Source organism: Talpa occidentalis, unplaced genomic scaffold (assembly GCF_014898055.3).
Source record: "Talpa occidentalis isolate TD23 unplaced genomic scaffold, MPIMG_talOcc4v2.1 talOcc4.12, whole genome shotgun sequence".
NCBI classification, from domain to species: Eukaryota; Metazoa; Chordata; class Mammalia; order Eulipotyphla; family Talpidae; genus Talpa; species Talpa occidentalis.
The window spans coordinates 54,934,029-54,959,279 of record NW_023601212.1 but is presented as its reverse complement, the minus strand read 5'-3'; the positions used below and the strand labels follow the sequence as shown (position 1 = coordinate 54,959,279).

Sequence of the window (25,251 nt, the reverse complement as noted above, 5' to 3'; positions counted from 1 at the left end):
GTAGCTTCAACTGTGGTGTGTTGAACCCATCACAATGTTCATTAAACAAAGGGCTTCCCATTACCAGAATCTACCCTCTTCAAAAAGCTTGGGAATTAAAGTATGAGAATACTTTCCACATTTCCATGGCTTATTCTTTTTGTTTATATATAATTTTTTTGAAAATTCTTTTTTTTTTAAGATTTATTTATTTATTTATTTGTTTGTTTGTTTGTTTGTTTGTTTGTTTGTTTGTTTGTTTATACAAGCACTGGGTACAGTCAGAAGCGTGGGAGGGTGAGAGAATTCACCAGAGCCAGAGCGGGAGCAGAGCAGGCAGAAGGACCGAAGTACACTGCTGAGGGGAGCAGTGGGCATGGCAGGAGAGGTCTGCGTGCCATGCGGGACCCTCCTCCAATGGCCGGGGAGCAGCCGGGGATTGAACCAGCGCTGCAGAGGCTGTGGGCAACTTCGCAACCCAGCGCTCAACCGCTGAGCCACCAGGGAGGCCCTTTTTGTTTATATTTTTAACTGAAGTACCATTGGTATACATCATTGTAGTGTGGAAGTATAGGCTCTCCCCTTCAGCTGTTATGACCGTAGTATTTCTACCACCAATGCACCCATAGTTTTACCACAGTAGTGATTTGGCTCCCTCCTCACTTTATTCTCGAACCTCTTTCTCTCCCCACCCCCCACCCCCTTTGCCTCAGTTCTATAGTCAGCTTTCAAGGGTTAGTTTTTGAGTTTGACTTTATCTGACCCTTTTGTTTCTCTATATTCCACATGTATGTGACACCATCCAGTATTTGTCTTTCTCCTGGTTTATTTCACTTAGCATAATCCCTTCCAGCTCCACCCAATTTGTCACTGAGTAGATTCCATTGTGTGTATATACTGCATCTTCTTGATCCACTCATCTCTTTTGGGCACTTAGGTTCTTTCCTTAAATTTGCTTTGTAAATAGTACTGCAATGAACATTAGAGTGCAGAATCTCTTCAAATTAATGCTTTGTACTCCATTAGGAGTGGAATTGCTGGGTGATATGACATATACATTTTTATTCTTTTGAGAAACCTCCATACTACTTTCCACAGGATTCTTCTTTTCTCCACCTTCTCGCCAGCACTTGCTTGTGATCTTTTTGATATGGGCCATTCAGTTTTGATTTTGCATTTCCCTGATGATAAGTTTGAACATCTTTTCATATGCCTGTTGACCATCTGTATATCTTCTTTGGAGAAGTCCTGTTAACCTCTTCTTCTCATTTTTTGATTGGGTTATTTGTTTTCTTTTTGTTGAGTTGTATGAATTCTTTGTAGAACTTTTATATCAGCCCCTGACATGTGGTGTGGGAATATTTTCTTCCAGTCAGTCATATGTCTTTTCATTCTGGTTACAATTTCTTTTGTTGTGGAGAAGTTTTCAGTTGATGTAGTCCCAGTTGTTTAAGGATTCTAATGGATTAAAAAATCATATTAAACTGTATATTGTAAACCATACATGAATAATAGATTTAAGTTTGGAAAACACAGTGCTTGATCTATATGATCACTTGATTATCTGATGAAATTTAAACTTTTCTATAGATATAAAACCTGGCAAAAATGTTTTGGAACTCTATTAGAAAGAAGGCTTTGCTGAAAACAAAGGTCAACTGTCATTCTGATTTCATAACTTGAATATGGGCTGAATGAGGTATTTAAAATCTCTTCTTAACACTGATTCTATAAAATTGGCAAAGACTATAATGTCTGAAATATACTATAAAGCTCAAAGTATTTTACTTCATGTTTCTTTGATAGTCTTTATCTCTTGTAGTCCATAATCCATCCTTTGTTCAACAGATGACTGAAGCTGTGTTTCCTGCTTAAAATATAGCATCTTAGTGGGCAGATTCCAATGAAATTTTTTCCTTTGGAAATAGTCCCACAGAATTGAATTTCCTGTTCTCACCAGGCAGTTTCCAAAGACCAAAGGTTTGCTCCTCTGAAATATTTTTATTATCTTTGTATAAGTAGATTGACAGAAAATATAATTCCTTCATCCAGGGAATGCTGCCAACTTCCTACCTTTGACATTTTTTTTTACCTCTAACTTTTAATTGTTGTTGAATCAGCAGCTCTGCTTTTGAGTCATCTGGTAATTCCTGAAGTAGCCCTTTGATCTTTGGCATTTCCCCAAGGAGATCAATGTGTATTAGTTGGCTGGTCTCTTGGTTAAGCTCAGACTTAGTGCTAAGCAACTTATCTTTTGTCCTTATATCATGTTGTTATTCCTCCAGAAAAGGGACACAAGCTTCAAAATTTACAGCAGTCTTAACATCTGCCTTAAATTTTCCACATGGTTTATGAGGAAGACTGTATCTGTACATACTAAAAATCACCTTTGATATGAAATAAAATATAAACTATAGAGGGGTGAATAGATAAAACTAATGTAACTCTCTTTCCTATAGGTGTCTTCTATAATTAAAAGGTTGTTTAAGCACTTTTTTATTTGTTTCAAACTTAGACATAAGCATGAGTTTAAACAAACTAAAAAACCACAAAATTAAAGCATGGTCTCATAGTTTCTTCAAAACATCAATTCTCCTATAAATACAAATTAACATACAAATTAACATACAAAAAGTGTGTAAGTAGAAATTAATAAAGTCCCAAAAGCAAGTTCAATGGGGAAAGCTTGGAAGTAAAGGTGCTGGAATAATCAGCAAGCTGGTAAAGTCCATTTTTCAGACAGTATGAGGTCATGCTTCAGATAACAAAATACTTCTGGCGCCTTTCATCTGAGGTTCTCCAAGTGCTTTGCTGACGTTATCTAATAGCAAATATTATTACCCCCATTTTATAGGTGGAGAAACTAAGATACTAAGAGATTAAATAGCTTGCTTAAGCTTGCATAATGAGTCAGTGATGGAACCAGACATTTATTTCAGGAATCTAGTCTACTTTTCAGTTCATATCAAATAGGTCAGCTTTCCAGGTACTAAGAAACGTTTACTGGTGTGGATTTGTATTAAACATACTTTTAACTCTGATATTATCTTCTATAAGAGTGTCGATGAAAATGCTTTTGATGTAAGTTCATGGTTACTTCTTGCTGGAGAATTATAAGAGGTGATTTAAAAAGAAATTCTCCCAGATTCAAAAAAATATTCACATTAGGTTATATGATAGAGACCATTTTAAGCACCTAATATAGAATCATAGTGAAATTATATCAGTTAATGTCCAGGATAGTTATGATTATTTTGTATTGTAGCATACATTATTTTTGATAAAGTAGGACACGAAGGGGAGAGATGTACAAATTTTTTCCATACTTTCTAACATCACTCAATTTAGGGTTATTTCTGAAAATTCTATAATCTCTATGCGAAAACATATAGGAGGAAATGGGGGGATGTGTTCTTTGTTATTATCCTTTCAAGAATGTTGCTCTGTCACTTAACTTCTAATCTTCAAACTCCTATAATCCTTTTATAGACTGCTTCATGAAAACAAACTTGGGTGCACTGCATAATGCCACTTCTGACAAAAATTAAAAATATAGTTTTTATATGCTACTAATGTCAGATGCTTGTACTAATGGTAAACTCTTGTCATAGGACAAAAATTGAATTTTATAATATGAACTGTATGTGTATTCTAACTGCATTTCAAAATGGAAAATTAATAAAATTTCTCCTTCATTTTGACCTGAGTTCAGGATTAAAGTTATTGACGAGTGGTAAAGTTAAATATGGGAAGGAGCCACATATAAATCTCTTCTAGCTCCCCTTTTTCCTTATCATCTATGTGGGTTGGTTAAAAGGTGGCTAGATAGTTGAAACAAAGGGAAGGATCATGAACCTAGCCCACAGACCTATTTCTCTGGCATGCCTATCTTTTTTGTTCATCCAAAGCACAGAAATATGCATCCCCGTGTTCTTTCCAAAGAGCGTCTGCTTTATATATATAGTCCCCATACAATTCCCACCACCCTTGTTTTGATCCTACTACCTTCTCCCCCTGCCCTGCCCCGTGATGTGTATCTGGTTTATAGTTGCTTGTTGATTTTGATTTTTACTTTATTATAATTTGGTTTTTTCCTGGTCCCTTATTTAGGTTTTCTAAATCCCTGCTATGAGTGAGACCACCCAGTATTTTTCTTTTTCTTTCTGGCTTATTTCGATGAGCATGATCCCTTCCAGCTCAATCCATATTGCTGCAAATTGCATGAGTTTATCTTTTTTGATTGCTGAGTAATATTCCATTGTGTATATGTACCACATCTTCTTGATCCAGTCATCAAATATTGGGCATTTGGGTTGTTTCCAAAGCTTAGCTATTGTAAATAGTGCTGCTATAAACTTAGGGGTGCAGGTGCCCTTTTGAATTAATGTTTCTGTGTCCTTTGGGTAAATACCTAGGAGTGGAATTGCTGGATCATATGGAAGCTCCATCTTTAGTAGGTTGAGCAATCTCCACACAACTCTCCATAGTGGTTGGACCAGTTTGCACTCCCACCAGCAATGCAGGAGAGTTCCTTTTTCTCCACATCCTCACCAATATTTGTTGTTGCTAGTTTTTTTAATATGTGCCATTCTCACAGGGTAAGATGTTATCTCATTGTAGTTTTGATTTGCATTTCCCTGATTACAAGTGATGTTGAACATTTTTTCATATGCTTGTTGGCCATTTGCATTTCCTCTTTGGAGAAGTTTCTTTTTAGCTCATCTGCCCATTTTTTTTATAATACATTTTATTTTTATATTACCCATACAATTGCAACCCCCTTACTTTGACCACAATCCCTCCCCTCCCGCCCCCTACCCCCCATAGAGTGTCTCTGGTTCATAGATTTTTGTTGATTTTGATTTTCACTTTCTTATAGTTATTCATTTTCCTGGTTCCTTATTTAAGTTTTCTAGATTCCTGCTATGAGTGAGACCATCCGGTATTTTTCTTTTTCTTTCTGGCTTATTTTGCTGAGCATGATCCCTTCCAGCACCATCCATGTTGCTGCAAATTGCATGTGTTTATCTTTTTTGAATGCTGAGTAATATTCCATGGTATATATGTACCACATCTTCTTGATCCAGTCATCTATTTTTGGGCATTTGGGTTGTTTCCAAAGCTTAGCTATTGTAAATAGTGTTGCTATAAACATAGGGGTGCAGGTGCTCTTTGGAATTGATGTTTCTGTGTCCTTTGGGTAAATACCTAGGAGTAGAATTGCTGGATCATATGGAAGCTCCATCTTTAGTAGGTCCAGAAATCTCCACACAGCTCTCCATAGTGGTTGGACCAGTTTGCACTCCCACCAACAGTGCAGGAGAGTTCCTTTTTCTCCACACCCTCGCCAACATTTGTTGTTGCTAGTTTTTTTAATATGTGCCATTCTCACTGGTGTAAGATGGTATCTCATTGTAGTTTTGATTTGCATTTCCCTGATGACAAGTGATGTTGAACATTTTTTCATATGCCTGTTGGCCATTTGCATTTCCTCTTCAGAGAAGTTTCTTTTTAGCTCTTCTGCCCATTTTTTGACTGGATTATTTTCTTTGTTGTTGTTGAGTCTCATCAGCTCTTTGTAGATTTTTGTGATCAGTCCTTTATCATTAGTGTTGTGTGCAAAAATTTTCTCCCACTCGCTGAGGTTTCTCTTTTTTTTGGTTACTGTCTCTTTTGCTGTACAGAAGCTCCAAAGAGTGTCTGCCTTGATCAGCGGCACAGTGCAGTGGAACAGACACATACAGTCCAGCTTCAGGAAACAAAGGTTCCAGTTCTAGCTGTACCACTCTCCAACCTGTGACTGTGACCTAGTCACTTGATCTTTCCACTCTCCAACCTCCTCATCTGTGAAAGAGGGACAAAGTTAACACATCACAGGTTTTGATGAGAATTAAGACAATGTGTGTGGATCACAGGTTACTAGAGGTTAAAAGGTGGCTAGGTAATAACAATAATGTAGTAAATAACAAGAGTTGTTTATTATATGCTATGTAACCATATGTTAGCTATATGTAATATATAGTTATCATTTATAATACAGTAACATTGCAATAAATTGTTACCTACTTATATATATGTAAACTAATCAATAGCATGTTAGAATAGTGTACAGGTTTTGCACAAATTTGTCAATTCATGCTTAATCTATGCAATCACTTACATTTCCAAAACCAACTACCTCTTCATAGTCACTCTTATTTCTGAAATTCTCTGTAACACAATTCCAGCTGCTTTTCCTCCTTATATTTTGTGGGACTTCTGTTACTACAGTAGGATTTGTAACCAAATGCTCACATGTTCTCATTTATTCTTCAACAGGTGGGGAGCACCCAATCCCGGGATTCCAAGAGTGTTTTTAGTGGTTGATAAGCCTCATTAAAACCTGTGGGTATTCTTCCAGGCTCAGTATCCAGCTGCCTCTTTCTATTTTTGGAAGAGCAACAGAAAATCTCCTGTCAACGGTTTAAAACTTTCCACCGCCTGTAAATAGGGTGGTTTACCCCCTTGCAAAATATAACCTGGTTTGGTTACATTTAACCTCATTCTGATTTATATTCTTCAGCTTTTTTTTTTCATTGCAGCTGTCTTGCTGTAAGATGTTCCACTGCATTTTTCATTTATATAATTAGTCTGTAAACCAGCATAGAACGGAGACACTCGAAAGAGAAATGGCCTTCTCTTTCAGAGTGCTCTAAGAAAAAAGGATTGCCTGTGTATGGTTAAAAGGATTACCATGTCTGTTTGCTAAACCAAAAGGAACAAAAAGGGAAAATGCTAAAGAAGATGACTCTCAATATTAAAAGAAACTAATATTGAAGTTTAATGGAGATTAAATATAGGAAAGTATAATTTTTACAGGTAAAATATTTCAAAAGTACTCTTGTTCTTAACAAGTATAAAAATTAATTTGGGGAAAATGGGCAAAACTTAATATTTAGAGTCAAGTGTATTGGTTATCTTATTCAAATATCTTGGGAAAGGTTATAGCAATAAAATGATTGCAAGTCAGTTTCACCCTAATTCAGATCTGCTCCCCAACATTAGAGTTTATCATATTTATGTATTTTACATATTTGCATATATGTGTATAGAATTTTTTTTTACTTACCTAAATGTCAGACCAGCTATCATTTAAGCAATTTTTTTTTATACTCAACAATGCTTTTGTTAAACATTTTTGATTTGTACTCATTGTTTTCATGTCTCACATTTGCTGCAGTAAAGGAATCTATAATTCTAAGCCTCTTTAAAGAAAAGTCATCAACCTCAGGTTGTGCTAAACCTCAGTTTGCTTTTAAACTTACCAGAAATAGAGGAAGAAATTCACTCACCCCATTACCTGGCTCTATTCCAAGAGCACTTCATTAGTCATCTTGAAGGATTAGCCATCAAAAGTAAAATGTGGATTGGAAGCAATTTTCCAGATAATTCAACCTTAACTACTTTGATCTGAATAACCATGTATTTAAGAAGTGGATTTTGTTCTGTGTTAGGCTTTCTTTTTTTTTTTTTCTTTTTTTTTTTTTTTTTTATAGCGGCATGCTTTATTTATTTATTTGTTTGTTTGTTTATACATGCACTGGGTACAGTCAGAAGCGTGGGAGGGTGAGAGAATTCACCAGAGCCAGAGCAGGGAGCAGAGCAGGCAGAAGGACCGAAGTACACCGCTGAGGGAAGCAGCGGGCGGCAGGAGAGGTCTGCGCGCCATGTGGGACCCTCCTCCGGTGGCCGGGGAGCAGCCAGGGATCGAACTGGCGCCGCAGAGGCCGCGGGCAGCTTCGCAACCCAGCGCTCAACCGCTGCACCACCGGGGAGGCCCTGTTCTGTGTTAGGCTTATAGCTAGTTCTCCAAGTCTACTTCATTGATGGAATGAATTCATCCATCCATTTATTCAATGAGTTTTTATTATCTGTAAACTGAATGTTTAGCACGGTATTAAACAGGTTTATGTTTTATTTCTGATTGCAAAGAGGGACATGCCCTTTGTGAAGAGCATGTTTATCCTTTTCATGTCAACTTTACACATTACAAGGATGTTCTTCCTAAGTCTTAGCTACTTTTACTAACCACTATGAACCAATAACTTAAAAACAGGATGAGAGAAAGTATAGTGCTAATGCTGACTTAACTGCCCCATATTTCCATCAAATCTTCAAGTCATATCCTACAGCTCAAAAAAAAAAAAAAAAAATCCTGAAACCAGGATCTGTGCTAACACTAAGTCCATCTAGGTTAAACTTTTTTTTTTTTTAAAGTTTTTTTTTTTTTTATAGAGGCATGTTTTATTTATTTATTTGTTTGTTTTGTTTATACAAGCACTGGGTACAGTCAGAAGCGCGGGAGGGTGAGAGAATTCACCAGAGCCAGAGCGGGGAGCAGAGCAGGCAGAAGGACTGAAGCACACTGCTGAGGGGAGCAGCGGGCGGCAGGAGAGGTCTGCGCGCCATGCGGGACCCTCCTCCGGTGGCCGGGGAGCAGCCGGGGATCGAACCGGCGCCACAGAGGCCGTGGGCAGCTTCACAACCCAACGCTCAACCATTGCGCCACCGGGGAGGCCCTAGGTTAAACTTCTTATTCTAGAATCTTAGGCAATTCATTAGTAGGTTTGAAGTCAGATGTGGGTTAGATCAACAATACCCTCTTCTCCAAATATGGAAGTTTTAAAGCCCTTTTATATCCTAACATATTTTTATCACAGAATTTCATTCTCAACAACCGGTTTTTACAAAATCAATGTTAATTTTACTCCTAGATTATTTGGAGTAGAGATTTTTTACTTTTTTAAAAGATTTATTTATTTGCTTATACAAGAACTGGAGTACAGGCTAGAGGTGCGGGAGGGTGAGAAGACTCACCAGAGACAGAGAGGGGAGCAAAACAGATAGATGGACCTAAAACACTGCTGAGGGGAGCAACAGGCAAGACAGGAGAGGTCTGCCCGCCATGTAGGTATCGCCCCGGCTGGCTGGGAATGGAGCCCGTGCGCAGAGCCTGCGGACAGCTTCTCCGCACTGCACTCCACCTGCTGCGCCACCGGGGATGCCCCTGGACTTTTAAATCTTTCTTAAAGTTAGAAAATACATTTCTAAATCATCCAAAAATAAATTTGTGCTTACTTGGGTTTGTTTTGTTGCTAGATTCAAATAGCTGCAATATACATTTAACATTTCTACAATCTCTTTTAAAAGTGATAGTTTAACTTTTTTAGAGAGTGATAAATCTTTTTCCTAGCAATAATGCAGGGCCAATCTGTTTTATTATTTACTCATCAAGAGTTTGTAAGTAAATTAAGCAAAGTATAAAGTTCTGGTTTAACTTAATTTTATTTTTTTTAAGATTTATTTATTTATGTATACAAGAACTGGGGTACAGGCCAAAAGTATTGAGGGGGGTTGAGAGGATTCACCAGAGACAGAGTGGGGAGCAGAACAGGCAGATTGACTGAAATACACTGCTGAGGGGAGCAGCAGGTGAGTCAGGAGAGGTCTGCTGCACCATGTGGGTATGTCCCTGGCCAGGGATTGAACTTGTGCTGCAGTGGCTGTGATCAGCTTCATAGGATGTGTCTTAACCCCTTGCACCACCAGGGAGGCCTCTGGTTTAATTTTACTAGTACTAAAAAGTTCTGTTTTAGTTAGAATTTATTTTCTTTCAAGTTATGACTTTCTGTAATGGTCAGATAACCTTTCACATTTACTAAGAGTGAGGTTCTGAGTCTCTGATGACCTCAAACCCCAAGTTCTCCTTTCTCTGTTTTATAGACCAATATTGCTGCCTTATTGATACATTTCATCTGTGACTATGAATAACTGGATCTTAAAGATATGTGTTTTACTCAAAGATTTTTAATGTACATTCTATGCTTCATATTTCTGGCCAGCATTAGGCCACAGAATCTCAGCATGTCAAGGCAATTCCCCTTAGCTGAGTCATGGTGTCAGGACTGAGCAGCATCCATCATGAGAAACAAATGTTGTTGGGCGTAGACTTATACCTGTGGGTATGTCAAGTGAAAAATAGATTCTCTTGAGGTGATCCAGTGCATTCTTACTAAAGACAAATTCTTGCCATATTTTTCTTCAAGGGTTGTTAGGATGATCAAACAAATGTGCCAAAGCTCATGACAAACATTACATCAAGGTGTCATACCTATTTCCCAGCTGACACCCCAACCGGTCAATAATGGTTTGGTTGTTTAAATATTAAAATAGTTCCACATTGGTTGCTAAAAAGTTTCTGTCTTCTGATTCCCAAGATCTAACAATTAAGGAGTTTATATTCTGCCCCAAAATAGGAGGAGGAGGAGGGTCCCCTGATTTACTCCATTCTGATTAGCTACCAATCTTACTTACTGGTTATTGTTTTTTTTTTTTAAAGATATATTTGTTTATGCACACAAGAGCTGGGGTGTAGGCCAGAGGCATGGGGGGTTGACATAGAGGCGAATCTACTGAAATACACTGCTGAGGGGAGCAGCTGGTGAGACAGAAGAGGTCTGCTGCGCCCTGTGGGTCAGCTCCCTGGCCAGGGATCAATCTAGTGCTGCAGTGGCTGTGATAGCTTCACAGTGCCAAGATTTAACCCTGTGCACCTTCAGGGAGGCCCATTACTTACTGGTGGTTACAGAAGTTCAGTATCACTTCTACCTAAAACAAATGTGAAAATAAAAGTGAATGACCTAGCAAATGCATACACAAATGGACTAACTATGGTTTACAAATGTAATTTCTGGTTACTAATATTGCACAACAAATTATCCTGAAACTTAATGACTTAAAAACAATATTTACTAGCTCATAAGCCTACAATTTGGAAGGACTTGGAGGAGCAGTTGTCTCTGCTTCAGTTGATGTTAACTGGGGTTGGTGTAAAGGTTGGCCTATGCTTAATGTTATGTTGTCAACTTGGTTAAACTGTTGTACCCATGTATTTGGTCTAACACCATTCTAGAGGTAGCTATGTAGGTGTTTGTTAGATGAGATAAACAGTTAAATTGGTAGGCTTTGAGTAAAACAGATTGCCCTCCATGATATGGATGGAACTCATCCAATCAGTTGAAGTCCTTAAGAGAAAACAGATTTAGGTTCCACAAAGAAGAGGAAATTCTGCCAGCAGATCACCTCTGGACTCAAGGTGGACATTAACTTTTCTCTGGGTCTCTGGCCTACTGGCTTAGCCTCAGATGATCAACTTCCCAACATCCAAAATTATGTGAACTAATTCTTAAATCTACCTATACCTATATATCTCTATTTTGCATTTTATAATATATAACTTTTATGTACTATATATACATATATATTACTTTTATGTATTATAAAGTATATTTTGTATTTTGTGTGTGTGTGTGTGTGTGTGTGTGTGTGTGCGTGTACATCCTACACATTCTATTGCTTCTATAAGACCCTTCAAATACAGATGGGAATTGGGGCCTGGAATCATCTGAAATCATTACTCCTTTGTGATTAAATGTTGGAAAGACAAAGAATTGAGAGCAAGAATATCTGAATCTCCTTGAGCATCTCTCTCTCTCTCTCTTTTTTAAAGATTTATTTATTTACGCATTCAAGAACTGGGGTATAGGCCAGAGGTGTGGGGGTGAAAGGATTCACCAGAGACAGAGTGGGGAACAGAACAGGCAGACTGACTGAAATACACTGCTGAGGGGAGCAGCAGGCAAGTCAGGAGAGGTCTGCTGCGCCATGTGGGTAGCTCCCTGGCCTGGGATGGAACTCGTGCTGCAGTGGCTGTGGACAGCTTCACAGGTTGCGTCTTTACCCCTTGCGCCACCAGGGAGGCCCTGTATATCTCTTCATATATCCAACATGGCAGCTTTAACTGAACTTTTTTCATATCATATTGGGATTCCCAAGGCACATATCCCTACAGGCAGAGCACCAAACAGAATCTCTATTGCTTTTTATGACCTATCCTTTGAAATATCATTATTTCACTTTTGTATATTCTGTTGGTGGAGGCAGCTACAAAGGCCCATTTAAGTTCATAGTGGAGGAGACACAGATACCATCTCTCAAAGGAGGAACGTCAACATTACATTATAAGAAGAGCATATGGGATGAAATACACTGATGCAGTCGTCTTTGGAAAATACTATCTGCCACATTAACATTTTAAACTTATGAAATATATGTTCTGTTTATTTAGAATTATTAAATACTTGATGTTCTACTTTTTGAGTGTGTCTACTTATTGACTCTCCTCCCCACCGCCCCTGATTTGAAATAGCTATTTTATTCTTAGAGAACTTTAAAACCTAATTTTCATTTTTCCTAACTTTTGTATTTTAATTATTTTTAAAGTCACATAAAATATATCTAAAGAAAAGTAAAAATTTTTCATGTAATCTTTAGATGTAATGGGAACACAGTTAGTAAATGCTATAGAAATCACTTTGTTGTTTGCTTGAGTTAATAAAAAAATTGCCACCAGCTCTTTTACTTAGAATCAGCTGTGCTGCTTTTTCACTGACCCATCTTCCTCTCAAGAATTTAGGTAGATGAAATGACCTCTCTTTGTTGGAATGAATCAGTAGCTTGGAATCAGGAGACCCAAAGTTTTGATTCTACACTGCCTTTCCATAGGTAGTACAGGTTTCCCCTGCTATCCAAAAATAGAGCATTTCTATGAAACATTTTCATAAGCTGAAATGGCATAAAGTGAAGATGCAATGAATGTTAATTTATATGGAAAAATTTTTGAGTATTCCAAGACCCAAAATATAACCTACCAGCTCATACCAAATAACACTAGCATATAGTGAAAACAGAAATGACATAATAAATACAAAACCTGTATAAAGAAGTCCCCCTGCTTGGAGCACAGGTTGACTCTATCTAAGTTTGCTGCAAGAAAAAAAAATTTTTTTTTTGAAGTGGAGAATGCACCCTTTTGTTTTATTTTATTTATTTATTTTTATAGAGGCATGTTCATTTATTTATTTGTTTGTTTATACATGCAATGGGTACAGTCAGAAGCGCGGGAGGGTGAGAGAATTCACCAGAGCCAGAGCGGGGAGCAGAGCAGGCAGAAGGACCAAAGTACACTGCTGAGGGGAGCAGCGGGCGGCAGGAGAGGTCTGCGCGCCATGTAGGACCCTCCTCCAGTGGCCGGGGAGCAGCCGGGAATCGAACCGGCGCTGCAGAGGCTGCGGGCAGCTTCGCAACCCAGCGCTCAACCGCTGCGCCACCGGGGAGGCCCTGCACCCTTTTGTTTTAAAGGCAAAAATCCTCTTGAGATTTCTGTGGTTAGGGAAAAACAAGTACTAAGGTACAGATCTTTTGTAAAAGTAAATTGGTATAATATGAACATTTGAAAAGTGGGGTATAATTGTAGTTTTTATTTGGACTGAGGCTAATTTAGCTCTAAGGAAATTGCTGCTGCTCTTTTTTGGATATAAAACCTTCTTCGCTTAAACTTATTTCAAAAAAAGACTATATGTCCTGTGTTACAAAGTTGAAAAGTTTCTGAAGTTTCAAATCAGGATACTGTTTTGTCTGAGTGAATTTACATTCTTTTTTTTTTTTAAAGATTTATTTATTTTGCATATAAGAACTGGGGTACAGGCCAGAGGTGTGGGGGGTGAGAGGAGTCACCAGAGACAGAGTGGGGAGCAGAACAGGCAGATTGACTGAAATACACTGCTGAGGGGAGCAGTGGGCGAGTCAGGAGAGGTCTGCTGCGCCATCTGGGTTACCTCCCTGGCTGGGGATCAAACTCATGCTGCAGCGGCATAGTCGCGTCTTAACCCCTTGCGCCACCAGGGAGACCCTGAAATTACATTCTTGAGCACTTTCATTCTTCCATCTTGGGTGTTCTTCCTCCCATTTCCCACATATTTTAAAATTCTTGTTTATTTTTAAGAAAGTATTACGTAATATCTTGTACATTATAAAGCTATGCATAATAATAATAAAATCATCTGTGTCCACACTTAGCTTTAAAGAAATAAATTACCAACACCATTGAAGTTTCTTTTGCTAATGCCTACCTCATGTCAATTCTCCTTCTGCTTCTCAGAGGTAATCTCATTTTCAAATTTGGTATATTTTATTCCTTAGTATGTAAATGTATTTTACTACATTTGTATATATTCCTGTAATCTATACCAATATTACCTATTTTAAAATTTTATGCAAGTAGTATCATACTGTATATGTCCTTTTGCAACTTGCTTTTTAAGAACTCTATTTGTGGGAATTTCTCCTTTTAAAATATTTTCATTGCTGGGCCTTCCTGGTGGCACAAGGGGTTAAGCACAGCACTGTGAAGCTATCCTGTGGCCTCTGTAGCGCAAGTTCAATCCCCTGCCCGGTAGGGAGCTAACCCACATGGTGCAATAGACCTCTCCTGTCTCCTCAGCAGTGTATTTCAGTAAGTCTGACTGTTCTGTTCCCCACTGTCTCTGGTGAATCCTCTCACCCCCGGCACCTCTGGCCTGTACCCCAGTTCTTGTATGCATAAATAAATATATTTTTTTAAAAGTATTTTCATTGACGTTTAGTATGTCATTGCATGAATAGTCCTAGCTTGCTTACCTTTTCTCCTACTTGGTGATGTGTTAGTTCATTTTTTTTTTTTCCCATTGTAAACCATACCCTCATAAAAATTTTGTATTTGTCTCCTTTATACCGTGTTAAGTTTCTTATGACAGTCAACACTTTAAAACAAGCCTGAGATTAAAGAGCTTGTGTCAGAATTTAAGTCAACATACTGTTTCTTTCATCAAAAAAGCTTTATCAGCTTACCTACTTAGTGATGCAACTTTTTATCTTAATGTGGTCCATTAATAAAGAGTATAAGAAATGGGGTCCACTTTGAGAGTGAAATTGTTGGGTCATACATCTTCAACTTCACTGCATATTTCCAAACTGTTCTTCTAAATTGTACCAATGAATAAAAATTCCCATCGCTTCACATCTTACCAACAGGTATTATCAGATCTTTTAATTTTTGTCAGTCTTGTAGGTGTGAGATGGTTTCTCATTATGCAGGAGGCATTCATTATGAAGGAGACAAATGGCTTTACAGTCTAGACAAAAGGCTTTACAGTAACAATGATGTGTATAAGAAAAATGCACAACTACTGATTGTAGATAAAGCCCAGGTGGAAGGACAGAGCATCATGGAGTTCAGGGGTGGAAGAGCACTTGCAAAGTATGAGAAGTCATGGGGTTTTACCTGTAGGAGGCATAGCTTTTAAGCTTTTATTTTAAAAATGTAGTAGGCATTGTGAACCAGGATGATAAGTGATCCATGTTAGGGAACAAAGTTATAGAAGTAGGAATGAATACGCTAAGATCCAGTTTGACTCAAAAGTAACATCCAATTAGGGAAGTAATAATAACTATTTATTTATTTTATGTGCCAGGTTCTTGACAGATGTTATTTCTAAAATATCTTTTTTTTTTTTTTTTTAGAGGCATGCTTTATTTGTTTGCTGGTTTGTTTGTTTGTTTTGTTTATACATGCACTGGGTACAGTCAGAAGCGCGGGAGGGTGAGAGAATTCACCAGAGCCAGAGCGGGGAGCAGAACAGGCAGAAGGACCGAAGTACACTGCTGAGGGGAGCAGCGGGCGGCAGGAGAGGTCTGCACGCCATGTGGGACCCTCCTCCGGTGGCCGGGGAGCAGCCGGGGATCGAACTGGCGCCGCAGAGGCCGTGCGCAGTTTCGCAACCCAGCGCTCAACCGCTGCGCCACCGGGGAGGCCCTTGACAGATGTTATTTCTACTCTTTAAGACAACCCCATAAGACAGATATCAGCCTTTATAGATAGACAATAAAATGGAAGGTTTTGAGGGGTCATGGAACAAGTAAGTGATGGAGTCAAGATTTGAATTAGAGTCTTCCTGATACTACAAGCTTGCCCTTGAAATTTGTTATGCTATTTTACTTTAGGGAAATAGAAATATGACAGGTGCCATATTAAGAAAGAGCTTGATGACTGAGGTGAGGAATTTTTACTGACCTTGGCAGGCAGAAGCTGAGCAGGGACAAAACTCAAGCTGAATTCTGGGAAGACTACTGCAATTATTTGGGCAGTAAAAACGGGAGCCTGAATTAGAAGGGCTGAAATGCAATGGATGGAAGGAGAGTAAATATAACAAATATGAGTCAAAAGTACACACAGACTAATAACCGATGAAATAAGAGCAAACCACAGAGAAGTATATATAATATTTCTAAACTTTTGAGCCTCTCAAGTCTCAGAATAATGTTCTGCCGTGGCCATCAACAGAAATACAGGGCAGGAGGAGGAACTGGCTTTGTGAAGTTGAGGAGACGGAAAATGATAAACTTAATGTGTTATCAGTATTTCTCATAAAAAAAATTCTGGGGACTGCTGCATCTGTGTGGAGATGGGTAATAGATAATTGGATATGTAGTCTGAAGTTTGAGGTCAAGTTGCAGTATCCAAAGAGAGTTGAAAGTCAAAGGCATGGTAATCTACGAAGAATATTAAGTGCAGGAAAACCCATCTTGGTGTCTACTAACAAGTGGGGGAGGCTGGGGGGAAGAAGTGTATTGAACACCCACTGTGTCCCCAGCACTTTAGGAAATACTGGAAAGGTCACAAAGCTTTCTTCATGAAACTTCTAATTATTTTCACTAAACAGAAGCAAAAAGTACTAAACAATATACTCAAGAGACTATCTGTAAGGTGCTAACAATAAGAGTTATGGGATGTTGAAAAGGAGAGAGGTTGATGTATTTGCAATATCTGGGAAGTGAGAGAGAGGGCAGAGATCTGCATAAAGCACAAGCTGATATGAGGGTGACACAGCTGCCCACACGGTGACAGGAACTTTTGGTGTTTTCTGTTGCCAGGAGGTAGCATGGGGGTGGAAAGTATAAATAGGTTTTGTGGTAAGGAAGATATTAAATCTATCTGCCTCTTACTGAGCATATACTATTGGGCAAATTAGTTTCTCGGAACCCATTTCCTCTTTTTAAAAAAGTGGGTATAATACTTTTTAATAAGGTGGTTGTTCACATTCAATAAGATAACAAATGAAAATCATCTATTCCACAGCTTTAAGAAAACTTAAGTCCTTTTTGTTCTATTTTTCTTGCTACTGTTTGCATCATAAGGATCCCACATTTCCTGTTCTTCCCTCAGCACAGCTTCCTGGAGGCACACTACATATTTTAGGTATGTACAGGATCCTTGTACATACACTTTATATCCTGTTCAGCCATGGCTATCGGTTCTATTTGGGCGAGGAGGGGCAGTTACTGCCTCCTGCTTTTTATTGGTATGCTCTACTCAACATCATTTATTGAGCACCTACAATGTGCCAGTTACTGTGCTAGGAAGGCCCTGTTGGGGTAAGGGGGATAATGAGTCCGGAAGGTACTTTAAGGTGAAAAACAGTCTCTGGGTAAATAGTTCTTGGAGTTCGGAAGGTGAAGGAAAGTGATGGTGAAGAGCTTGTTGGAGTAAACACTTAGCTGAAGGTGGCATTATTTGCTGAAGAGATGTCATTTGGCTATCTTGAAGATGATAGAACGAACCATGCGGAGACTGGTGAAAGAGGATAGAGATATTAGAAGATAAGGTGATCACAATATCTCTCAAAGCATGGTTGTATTTTTTTTTCATAGTTGTATTAATGCTAACACCTCATGGGGGAAAACTCCTGCTTTAATTGCTGTGGAATCTTAAGCCTGTCAGACAGAATGCATGCTGAACATTGTAATGTAAGCCTCGTGAAAAAATCGGCCACGGTGACAGCAGTGGGTAACTGCAGTAGCCGCAGAGCTGCAGTTACTCGGAAACTGACTAGGGTAAAGATTTATTTGCACGACGATTGGTGAAACATCGTAAAGTCGGGGAAGCTACAATTTCCAGACATCCAGCTCATCCGCGTCAAACCCCCAGCTAGTTTTCTCCGCCAGGGGTGAAATGCGCAGTCAGAAGGCCCAATTAGCGTCAGAGGGACGCGGGTGGGGGGCTGGGGGGTTTCTGCTGCGGATCTGCTTTGGCTCCTCCCGAATCTTAGCAGGCTCAAACTTCGCCACACCAAACATGGCGCTCTTGAGGCGCTTCGTTTTATGTAGCCCACAACTTTCGGCCACACTCAACATGGCATCCTCCGAAGGTTGCATTCCAGTGGCAAGATCTCGGCACAGCTCTCGCGATGTTTGCTTAGGGGCCGACTTGCTCCCGCCCTGCCTCGCGCCGGCGCCGGCGCCGCCACAGCCACTGCCGCTGGCGCCGCTCCTCCTCCGTGTCAGTTGTTGGGCTGTAATGGCGACTGGGCCGCCGCTGCCGAAGTGACTCCCGGGCAGGGGAGCGGGGCCACACCTGCGCCAGAGGGAACTGCAGAGAGCCGCAGCTCCGGCGGCGGCTCGCTGTGGGGGAGGGGAGGCAGCCTCTCCGCCTCTTCTTCCTTCTCTGCAGACCGGCGGGTCCCGGGAGCCGGTGCGGAGCGGGCACCCGGTGCGTCCCCGGAGCGGGGAGGCCAGGCCGGGCAGCCCTGGGGCCGGTCGGGGCGGCGTCACTGCACCCTCCGCCAGGCCCCGCGGGATGCACCGTGGGCGCCGAGGGCGGAGGCGACACTCTCAGGTGAGCCGCGGGAGGACCTGCTTGGGACCGTGGACGTTCGCTGAGCCTTCGCTGCCTCTGTCCGCGGTCCCGGGTCCCCGGTGGCGGCGAGAGAGGCGGGGCGGGGCGCGGGGAGCCCCGACCCTTCCTGCCGCCCCCCGCGGGGACCCTCCCTGGGTCCTGAAGCTTTGCGGGGAGGGCCTCCTGAGACCTGGATTGCGGGTCCCACCGGTGTTTGCAGAAGACGGGATTTCCTTCCTTACCTGGCAGTGCCTCCTCCCCTCTTCCCCGCCCCTCCTCTCCTCTGCAAAAGATGTGAGCTACCTCTGGCCTGTCTGTGGTCTCCGGAGAAGTATCCCTTCTTCATTTGGAGAACTGGCATATTGGGGGGAAATTCCGGAGAACTGCTTCCAGTGGTAAGGATGACTAGTTTCTGTTCCTTGTGGGTAGGTAGAAACATTTCCCAACTATAGGGAAAACTTTGATCTTCTGCTCCCGTCTAGCAGCTGCTGAAGGTAGTCTGCCGATTTATTCACAGATGATTTAGGGGGGAGATTTAAAAAGATTTACGCTTTGAAAGTTGTCAGTATTTCTCCCCGCCCCCTTTTTTAAAAATTGTGGCTCAACGTGCTAAATAGTATTTAGCTAATGTCACAACTGTGGGTTGGGATTTGGCTGGATTTTTGGTTTTCAGATAGGGAGTTGCACCTCAGTGTAGATTTTAATAGTTTGTGATAGGAAATCCTTTATGTCGGCAGAGAAAAAAAAAGGTGGTCAGGAATAGTGATCAGTATCCACGTACGCCACCTGATTGTTTTGTTTTGATGGTGATCCTTGCTTTCAATTTGGGAGAGTCGTTAATGGTTATGTTGCCATGTTAACCGTACTCCCTTCTGCCCTGTATTTTAAAGGCTTTAAAGGAAAGACTGTGTTAGTAACAACCTGAAAAGATTTGTAGAAGCCATGATAAAGTGTTGGAAACTGCTATTCGTTTTTAAAAAGCCTTAATTTAAAATACTGTTTTTAAACATGGCAATGTGATGCCTTGAGATTTTGACTTGGGGATTGGTTGTTAGACCCTGTGGGAGAAGTTGCTGTAAACCCAAGGCTATGTAATAATTAATTTAGTGTGTTAAATTGACGAACTCCATTCCGTGTAATAAAATAAATCTGAACCATTGAACCCTCAGCAGTTGCATACTTTAATCAGAAAATAAACTTCAAGCTAGAATACATTGTATGTGTGAGTAATTACATGTGTATCTCGTCTTTTCATAGGTAGTAACAGGACTTTGTATTTGTGATGTAAACATTTTCATGCACATATGTACGAATTTTCTGATTCTCTTAGGTATATTGGTTTGTAGTGTTATGTAAGAGTTTTAATACTTTAACAACCAACCTTCTGTGGGCAATCAATTTATGAATTAAGCAGTTTTTAATGTTTTCTCATACTTCTGATTGCCAGGCTTGCCCATTTTTATAATATTTATGTATCAAAGACATAAATATTTATGTATCAAAGACAGGTTGTGAACAACCTGACAATCTATTCTACATCAGTGTTAATTAAAACCTCAAAACAGGCCTTGCTTTTCAGAAGGATTTGAAGGCCCTATCTAACCAATTTTGTTGTTTGTTAAGTTGCTGTAAGTTATAGTGGGAAAATAAAAGCTGCTGTCTAAAATAACTTGCAGCATTTTTTGGTGTTCTTCCACATAGCATTATTTTATTTAGTCTTTATATTAATTTTGTGGGATTGGCAAATATCATCCTTATTTTGCAGTTGTGGAAATTGATACACAAAGGAAATTCATTTATTTTTGTGTCTGCTTCTCTTATTTCTGCAGATGATCTAGAATTTATTTTCTTTTTTATTCAGGTAGTATAATTGACACATAACATTTTATTTCATAATAATTCAATATTTGTGTATACTACAAAATGATCACCATTAGTCTAATTAACATCCTAAAATTAATTTTACTTTAAATTCACTATTAGTATAGATCCTTTTGGCATTTGGTATTTTAAATCTAAAAAAACTAATTTTGTTTCTTTTGACATGCCACTCGCTCCTTATACTAATGATTTTTAGTTCTTTAAAAAGTGTTTTCATAGAATTTTGTTAATTGTAAACAAGTTATGAATTATTATAATAGATTGCTTTACTTTTTTACATGCTTTTTGTTTTAACAGTGTTTCAAAGAAATCATAGTTTGTAGTCTCTCATTTTGTTTGAATACTCATAGTTCTGCCATAATTGAGTCTTCAAATCATTTATATTGTGGTTATACAAAACAAAGATGGGCAAGCCATATACTCAGTAGCATAATTAAAAAGTAGTAGCATCTTGGTGATTTTATTATTTATTTACACTTGTTATTGCTATTTTTGCAGTGTGGGTCAAGTTGTGAAATAATTTCCTTTATTGACCTTTTCCCATGTCAACTAATTTCTAGTTACAAGTAGTAAAGAAGAAATAATGAATAGTCAAAAGGTTGCATAATTTTTTTTTCTTCACTTTTTAAAATACTTTAACACAGGTATAACTTACATTGACCGGTAGTTATTTTTGGTTTTTACTTGCCTTTCTCATCTAGTCTATAAGTTCCATGATGGCAGAAATCTTCTAATAATTTTACACCAGTCACTAGTGCATAGTAAAATAGTCAATAAATATTGGTTGAATAAATTGAGTAAAAAATGGTCTTGGCATAATACTTAATAAACAAGACTCTAGTTCATGGTTCCGAGGCACATCTCAGCTCTTAGGAATATACTCCAGAGGTATATGTTCAAGTTTGCTAGGTAGCAAGGGAATGACAACCTGGGAATAAAATGCCACTGAGACTAAGCCACAGGTGGATCCTGAAAATTTTATTGGCTATTTAATGATTTGCCTAGGTGTTCTGGCAATAGCTATTGTGATTTAAAGAATATAGAAGCTTTAAGACCCTGACCTGTTATTCTAGTACTATAATTACAGACTTGTAATAACGTTAAGTCACTTCTTAATTACAGCATCAGGAGTTTTAAATCTTAAAGACCAGTTTGTCCAATTCCCATGTTTTATATACACATAAACAGAATATCATACAGGGAAAATATCTCACGTATAGTTGGTTTCATAACTGAAGAATCCACTATTCAGCTGCCTGGACTACATTTGTTTAATGTATCAGATAATTATCAAATCAGAGGGCAATTGTGAACAACCTGACAATCTATTCTACATCAGTGTTAATTAAAACCTCAAAACAGGCCTTGCTTTTCATGAACCAAGGACATTTGTTAATTTATAAATGAATCTCATCTCTCACTTCTGTCATTGAGACTATAAATTGGTACAACTGGAACAAGTTCTTGAAGGAAATTTGGCATTGCCTGTTAAAATTAAAAGTGCACATATTCTGTGATAGAGTCATTTTTAGGAACTTACCAAATTTTAGCACAAGAGCAAATCTATAAGGAGGATCCTTTTAGCATTATTACAAATACATGTCAATATCATTGACAGATAAAAACTCTTTAATGTCCACTGGTAGGGGTATAGTTTAAATTACAGTGCATTTATGCCATGAGATTTTATGCACTTATATGGGTTGAGAGGTATCTGTTTACTTCATGAGAAGCAGCTGAGCATATCCTTGAGCACAGGAACCATGCAACAACTTTCTGGGTTCAAATCCTATCTGTATCATTTATTAGCTATGACCATGAGTAAGTTACTTTAACTCATCTATAAAGTAGATACATAGTTCTTAACCTTATAGGACTGCTGTTAAAAGAGTGAATATTTAAACACTAAGTAAGTACAGTGAGGACCACATGAGTATTTGCAGTTATTGTATACTGACTTGGAAGAACGTTACTCAGAGCCAAGTTAATGATGTAATATTGTCTAACAAGAATGATAGCGATATTCATGAAAAAAAATGAGTTGTATTAACTCTAGAATAAGATTCAGTTCTGTAAAAACTTAGGTAAAGTAGTTAGATTTTGTTTCCATATAGGAAAGGATCTCTAAGGATTGACATTAAACTATTAACTCTGTTATCTCCAGAGGAATGATTGACTTTCCTTTTTTTTAAAAAAAAAAAAACTTCTGTATTGTCTATTGTAAATCCCACTTTTATAATTTTTGAAGCTTTCTAAAAATTTTTTTTTAAAGATTTATTTATGCATATAAGAGCTGGGGTACAGGCCAGAGGTGTGGGGGGTGAGAGGATTCACAAGAGACTGAGTGGGGAACAGAACAGGCAGACTGACCAAAGTACACTGCTGAGGGAGCAGTGGGCGAGTCAGGAGAGTTCTGCTGCACCATGTGGGTAGCTCCCTGACCAGAGATCAAACTTGTGCTGCAGGGGCTGCGGATACCTTCATAGATTGCGTCTTAACCCTTGTGCCACCAAGGAGGCCCTTCTTTCTAAAAATTTTTAATGAGAAATTTTCATCTAGTGCACAGTCATTTGAATGTATTTTTGAATATAGTTTATCAGACATCTATAGATTTCATCAACGGGGTATCACTTGATTAGATTCTATTTCAGAACATTTGTTGTTAGGTTAAAATTTATGAAAACTCTCAATAAATTATTTTTCTCCTAGCTTTGTGACCTTAAGTCTCAAAGTAAGCACACAAACTTGATCAGTACTGGTTCCGTAAGCTCAGGGTTTCCAAATTGTCCTGAGATGCCTTGGAGCACCATAGTGAACTCACATGGCCACTGTGGGATATTTTTAAATTTTTGAGGGAAACACAGTAATATTTGACATCTGTGAGATATTTGACATTTGTGGGGACACTGCTGAAACTATTAGGTGAAGGTGGTGTGTCTGAGATTGTGTTACATTCTTTTTGGTGATAGTATATCTTCATAAAGCTAGATTTTGGGGGATTAATGTGATAAGCAAGTGCTGTTCCAAAATTAATGTGAAACAATGTCAGTGGTGGTGTCCAAAGTGCTTCTTCGAGGTTTAAAAAGCTGTGTAATAGGGACCTCCCTGGTGGCACAAGGGGTTAAGACACAACCTGTGGAGCTGTCCACAGCCATTGCAGCACGAGTTCGATTGCCAGTCGGCCAGGGAGCAGCCCACATGGCGCAGCAGACCTCTCCTGGCTCGCCCACTGCTCCCCTCAGCAGTGTACTTCCATCAGTCTGCCTGTTCTGTTCCACTCTCTCTGGTGAATCCTCTCACCCCCCCACACCTCTGGCCTGTGCCCCAGCTCTTGTATGCATAAATAAATAAATCTTAAAAAAAAATCTGTTTAATACCTATATCCATTAGGTGCACATATGCCATTAATAAGTAATTGTGGTTATTTAGTAATATTTCTATCAATTTATATGTATTTTTAAGTTGTTAGGACATAAATTCTTACTAGGTTGTATGAACCTAACTACCTAATAAATGGAACTGTTAAGTATTTTTTGGTTTAGGGGCATCATGAAAAAAATCTCTGAGACCCATAGTAAGAAAAATTTCTCATGGGGATATATGATTTACATATATATGTATCTATAAAGTGGAATGGAAGTTTCACTTAAAAATTACCTTACTATTTTCACTCAATACATCCTGATATTTTCAGTTCATGTCTATTTGGGTTCATTAAAAATTGTAGCTCCAGCCCACCAAATTGGTGGTTGTTTGTTTTTTTTCAATCTAATGGGTCATTACTACATATTTGAAAAACATGAAGGTAAGTGACTCATAACTTCCATTTTTAACACACTTTGCCCTTTGATTAGTTATAAATGAAGTTGAACTACACTTCTATAGGGATGCACTGCTGAAATCTGTGTAGATACTGCATTTTTGTATGATACTTTTTCAAATGCTCTAGTGAAATAATGATGTAAAGGAGATCTTTTTATAAATAGAATTTTTTTGCAAACAAAAATCTGATTTATCTTTCATAAGTTTGGCTTTCGGTGACTTTTAAAAATTTTCTCCCAATTTGTGAAATGAGATCTTTATATGTCAACATTAGAAGGTGGTTCAAGGGCCTCCCTGGTGGTGCAGCAGTTGAGCGCTGGGTTGCGAAGCTGCCCGCAGCCTCTGCAGCGCCGGTTCGATCCCTGGCTGCTCCCCGGCCACCGGAGGAGGGTCCCACATGGTGTGCAGACCTCTCCTGCCGCCCGCTGCTCCCCTCAGCAGTGTACTTCGGTCCTTCTGCCTGCTCTGCTCCCCGCTCTGGCTCTGGTGAATTCTGTCGCCCTCCCGCGCTTTTGACTATACCCAATGCTTGTATAAATAAATAAATATATCTTTTAAAAAAAAAAGGTGGTTCAAATAATATAGAAGTCAATGAAAGTGTCACTACTTGACCTTAGAGACTACTAATTGTCAAACTTTCAAGGAAGATAGGCTATTATTAATTTTTTACAGTGTTTTGTCCCAGCAAGAATTAAGCTTTTTTCACCCTTGATGAGGTGCCTCCAACCTCTTTCTGGGTTTCTCTTCTAGCGAGAACTCTGGCTCTGGCATCTTGGGCAAACTTTGTATAGAAGTTAAACAAGCTCTCTGGCAGTTCTGGAAGTTGGGAAGCCAAGATAAGGTGCCAGTGTGGTCACTTTCTTATAAAGGTCCTCTTCCAGGTTTATAGTTGACATCTTCTTGCTATATTCCTATATGGTGAAAGAAGCCAGGAATCTCTGTGGGATCTCTTTTATACGAGTGCTTCTTTCAGGTTTTGA

The 25,251-nt window shown here is 39.1% G+C and overlaps 1 protein-coding gene across 3 annotated transcripts in view; it reads left to right on the top strand.

Moving 5' to 3' along the window:
- The first annotated feature begins 18,198 nt into the window (after nucleotides 1–18,198).
- CEP350 (centrosomal protein 350) overlaps nucleotides 18,199–25,251 on the top strand; it is a 121,558-nt gene continuing 114,505 nt past the window's right edge. The window contains exon 1 of one of the 3 annotated variants that reach the window (XM_037506353.2): nucleotides 18,199–18,442. The gene's annotated coding sequence lies outside the window, so the exon portion shown is untranslated. Of the gene's footprint in view, nucleotides 18,443–18,469; nucleotides 18,569–18,720; nucleotides 18,964–25,251 lie in introns of those variants that run through there. The other 2 variants (XM_037506351.2, XM_037506352.2) reach the window with 2 other exon arrangements.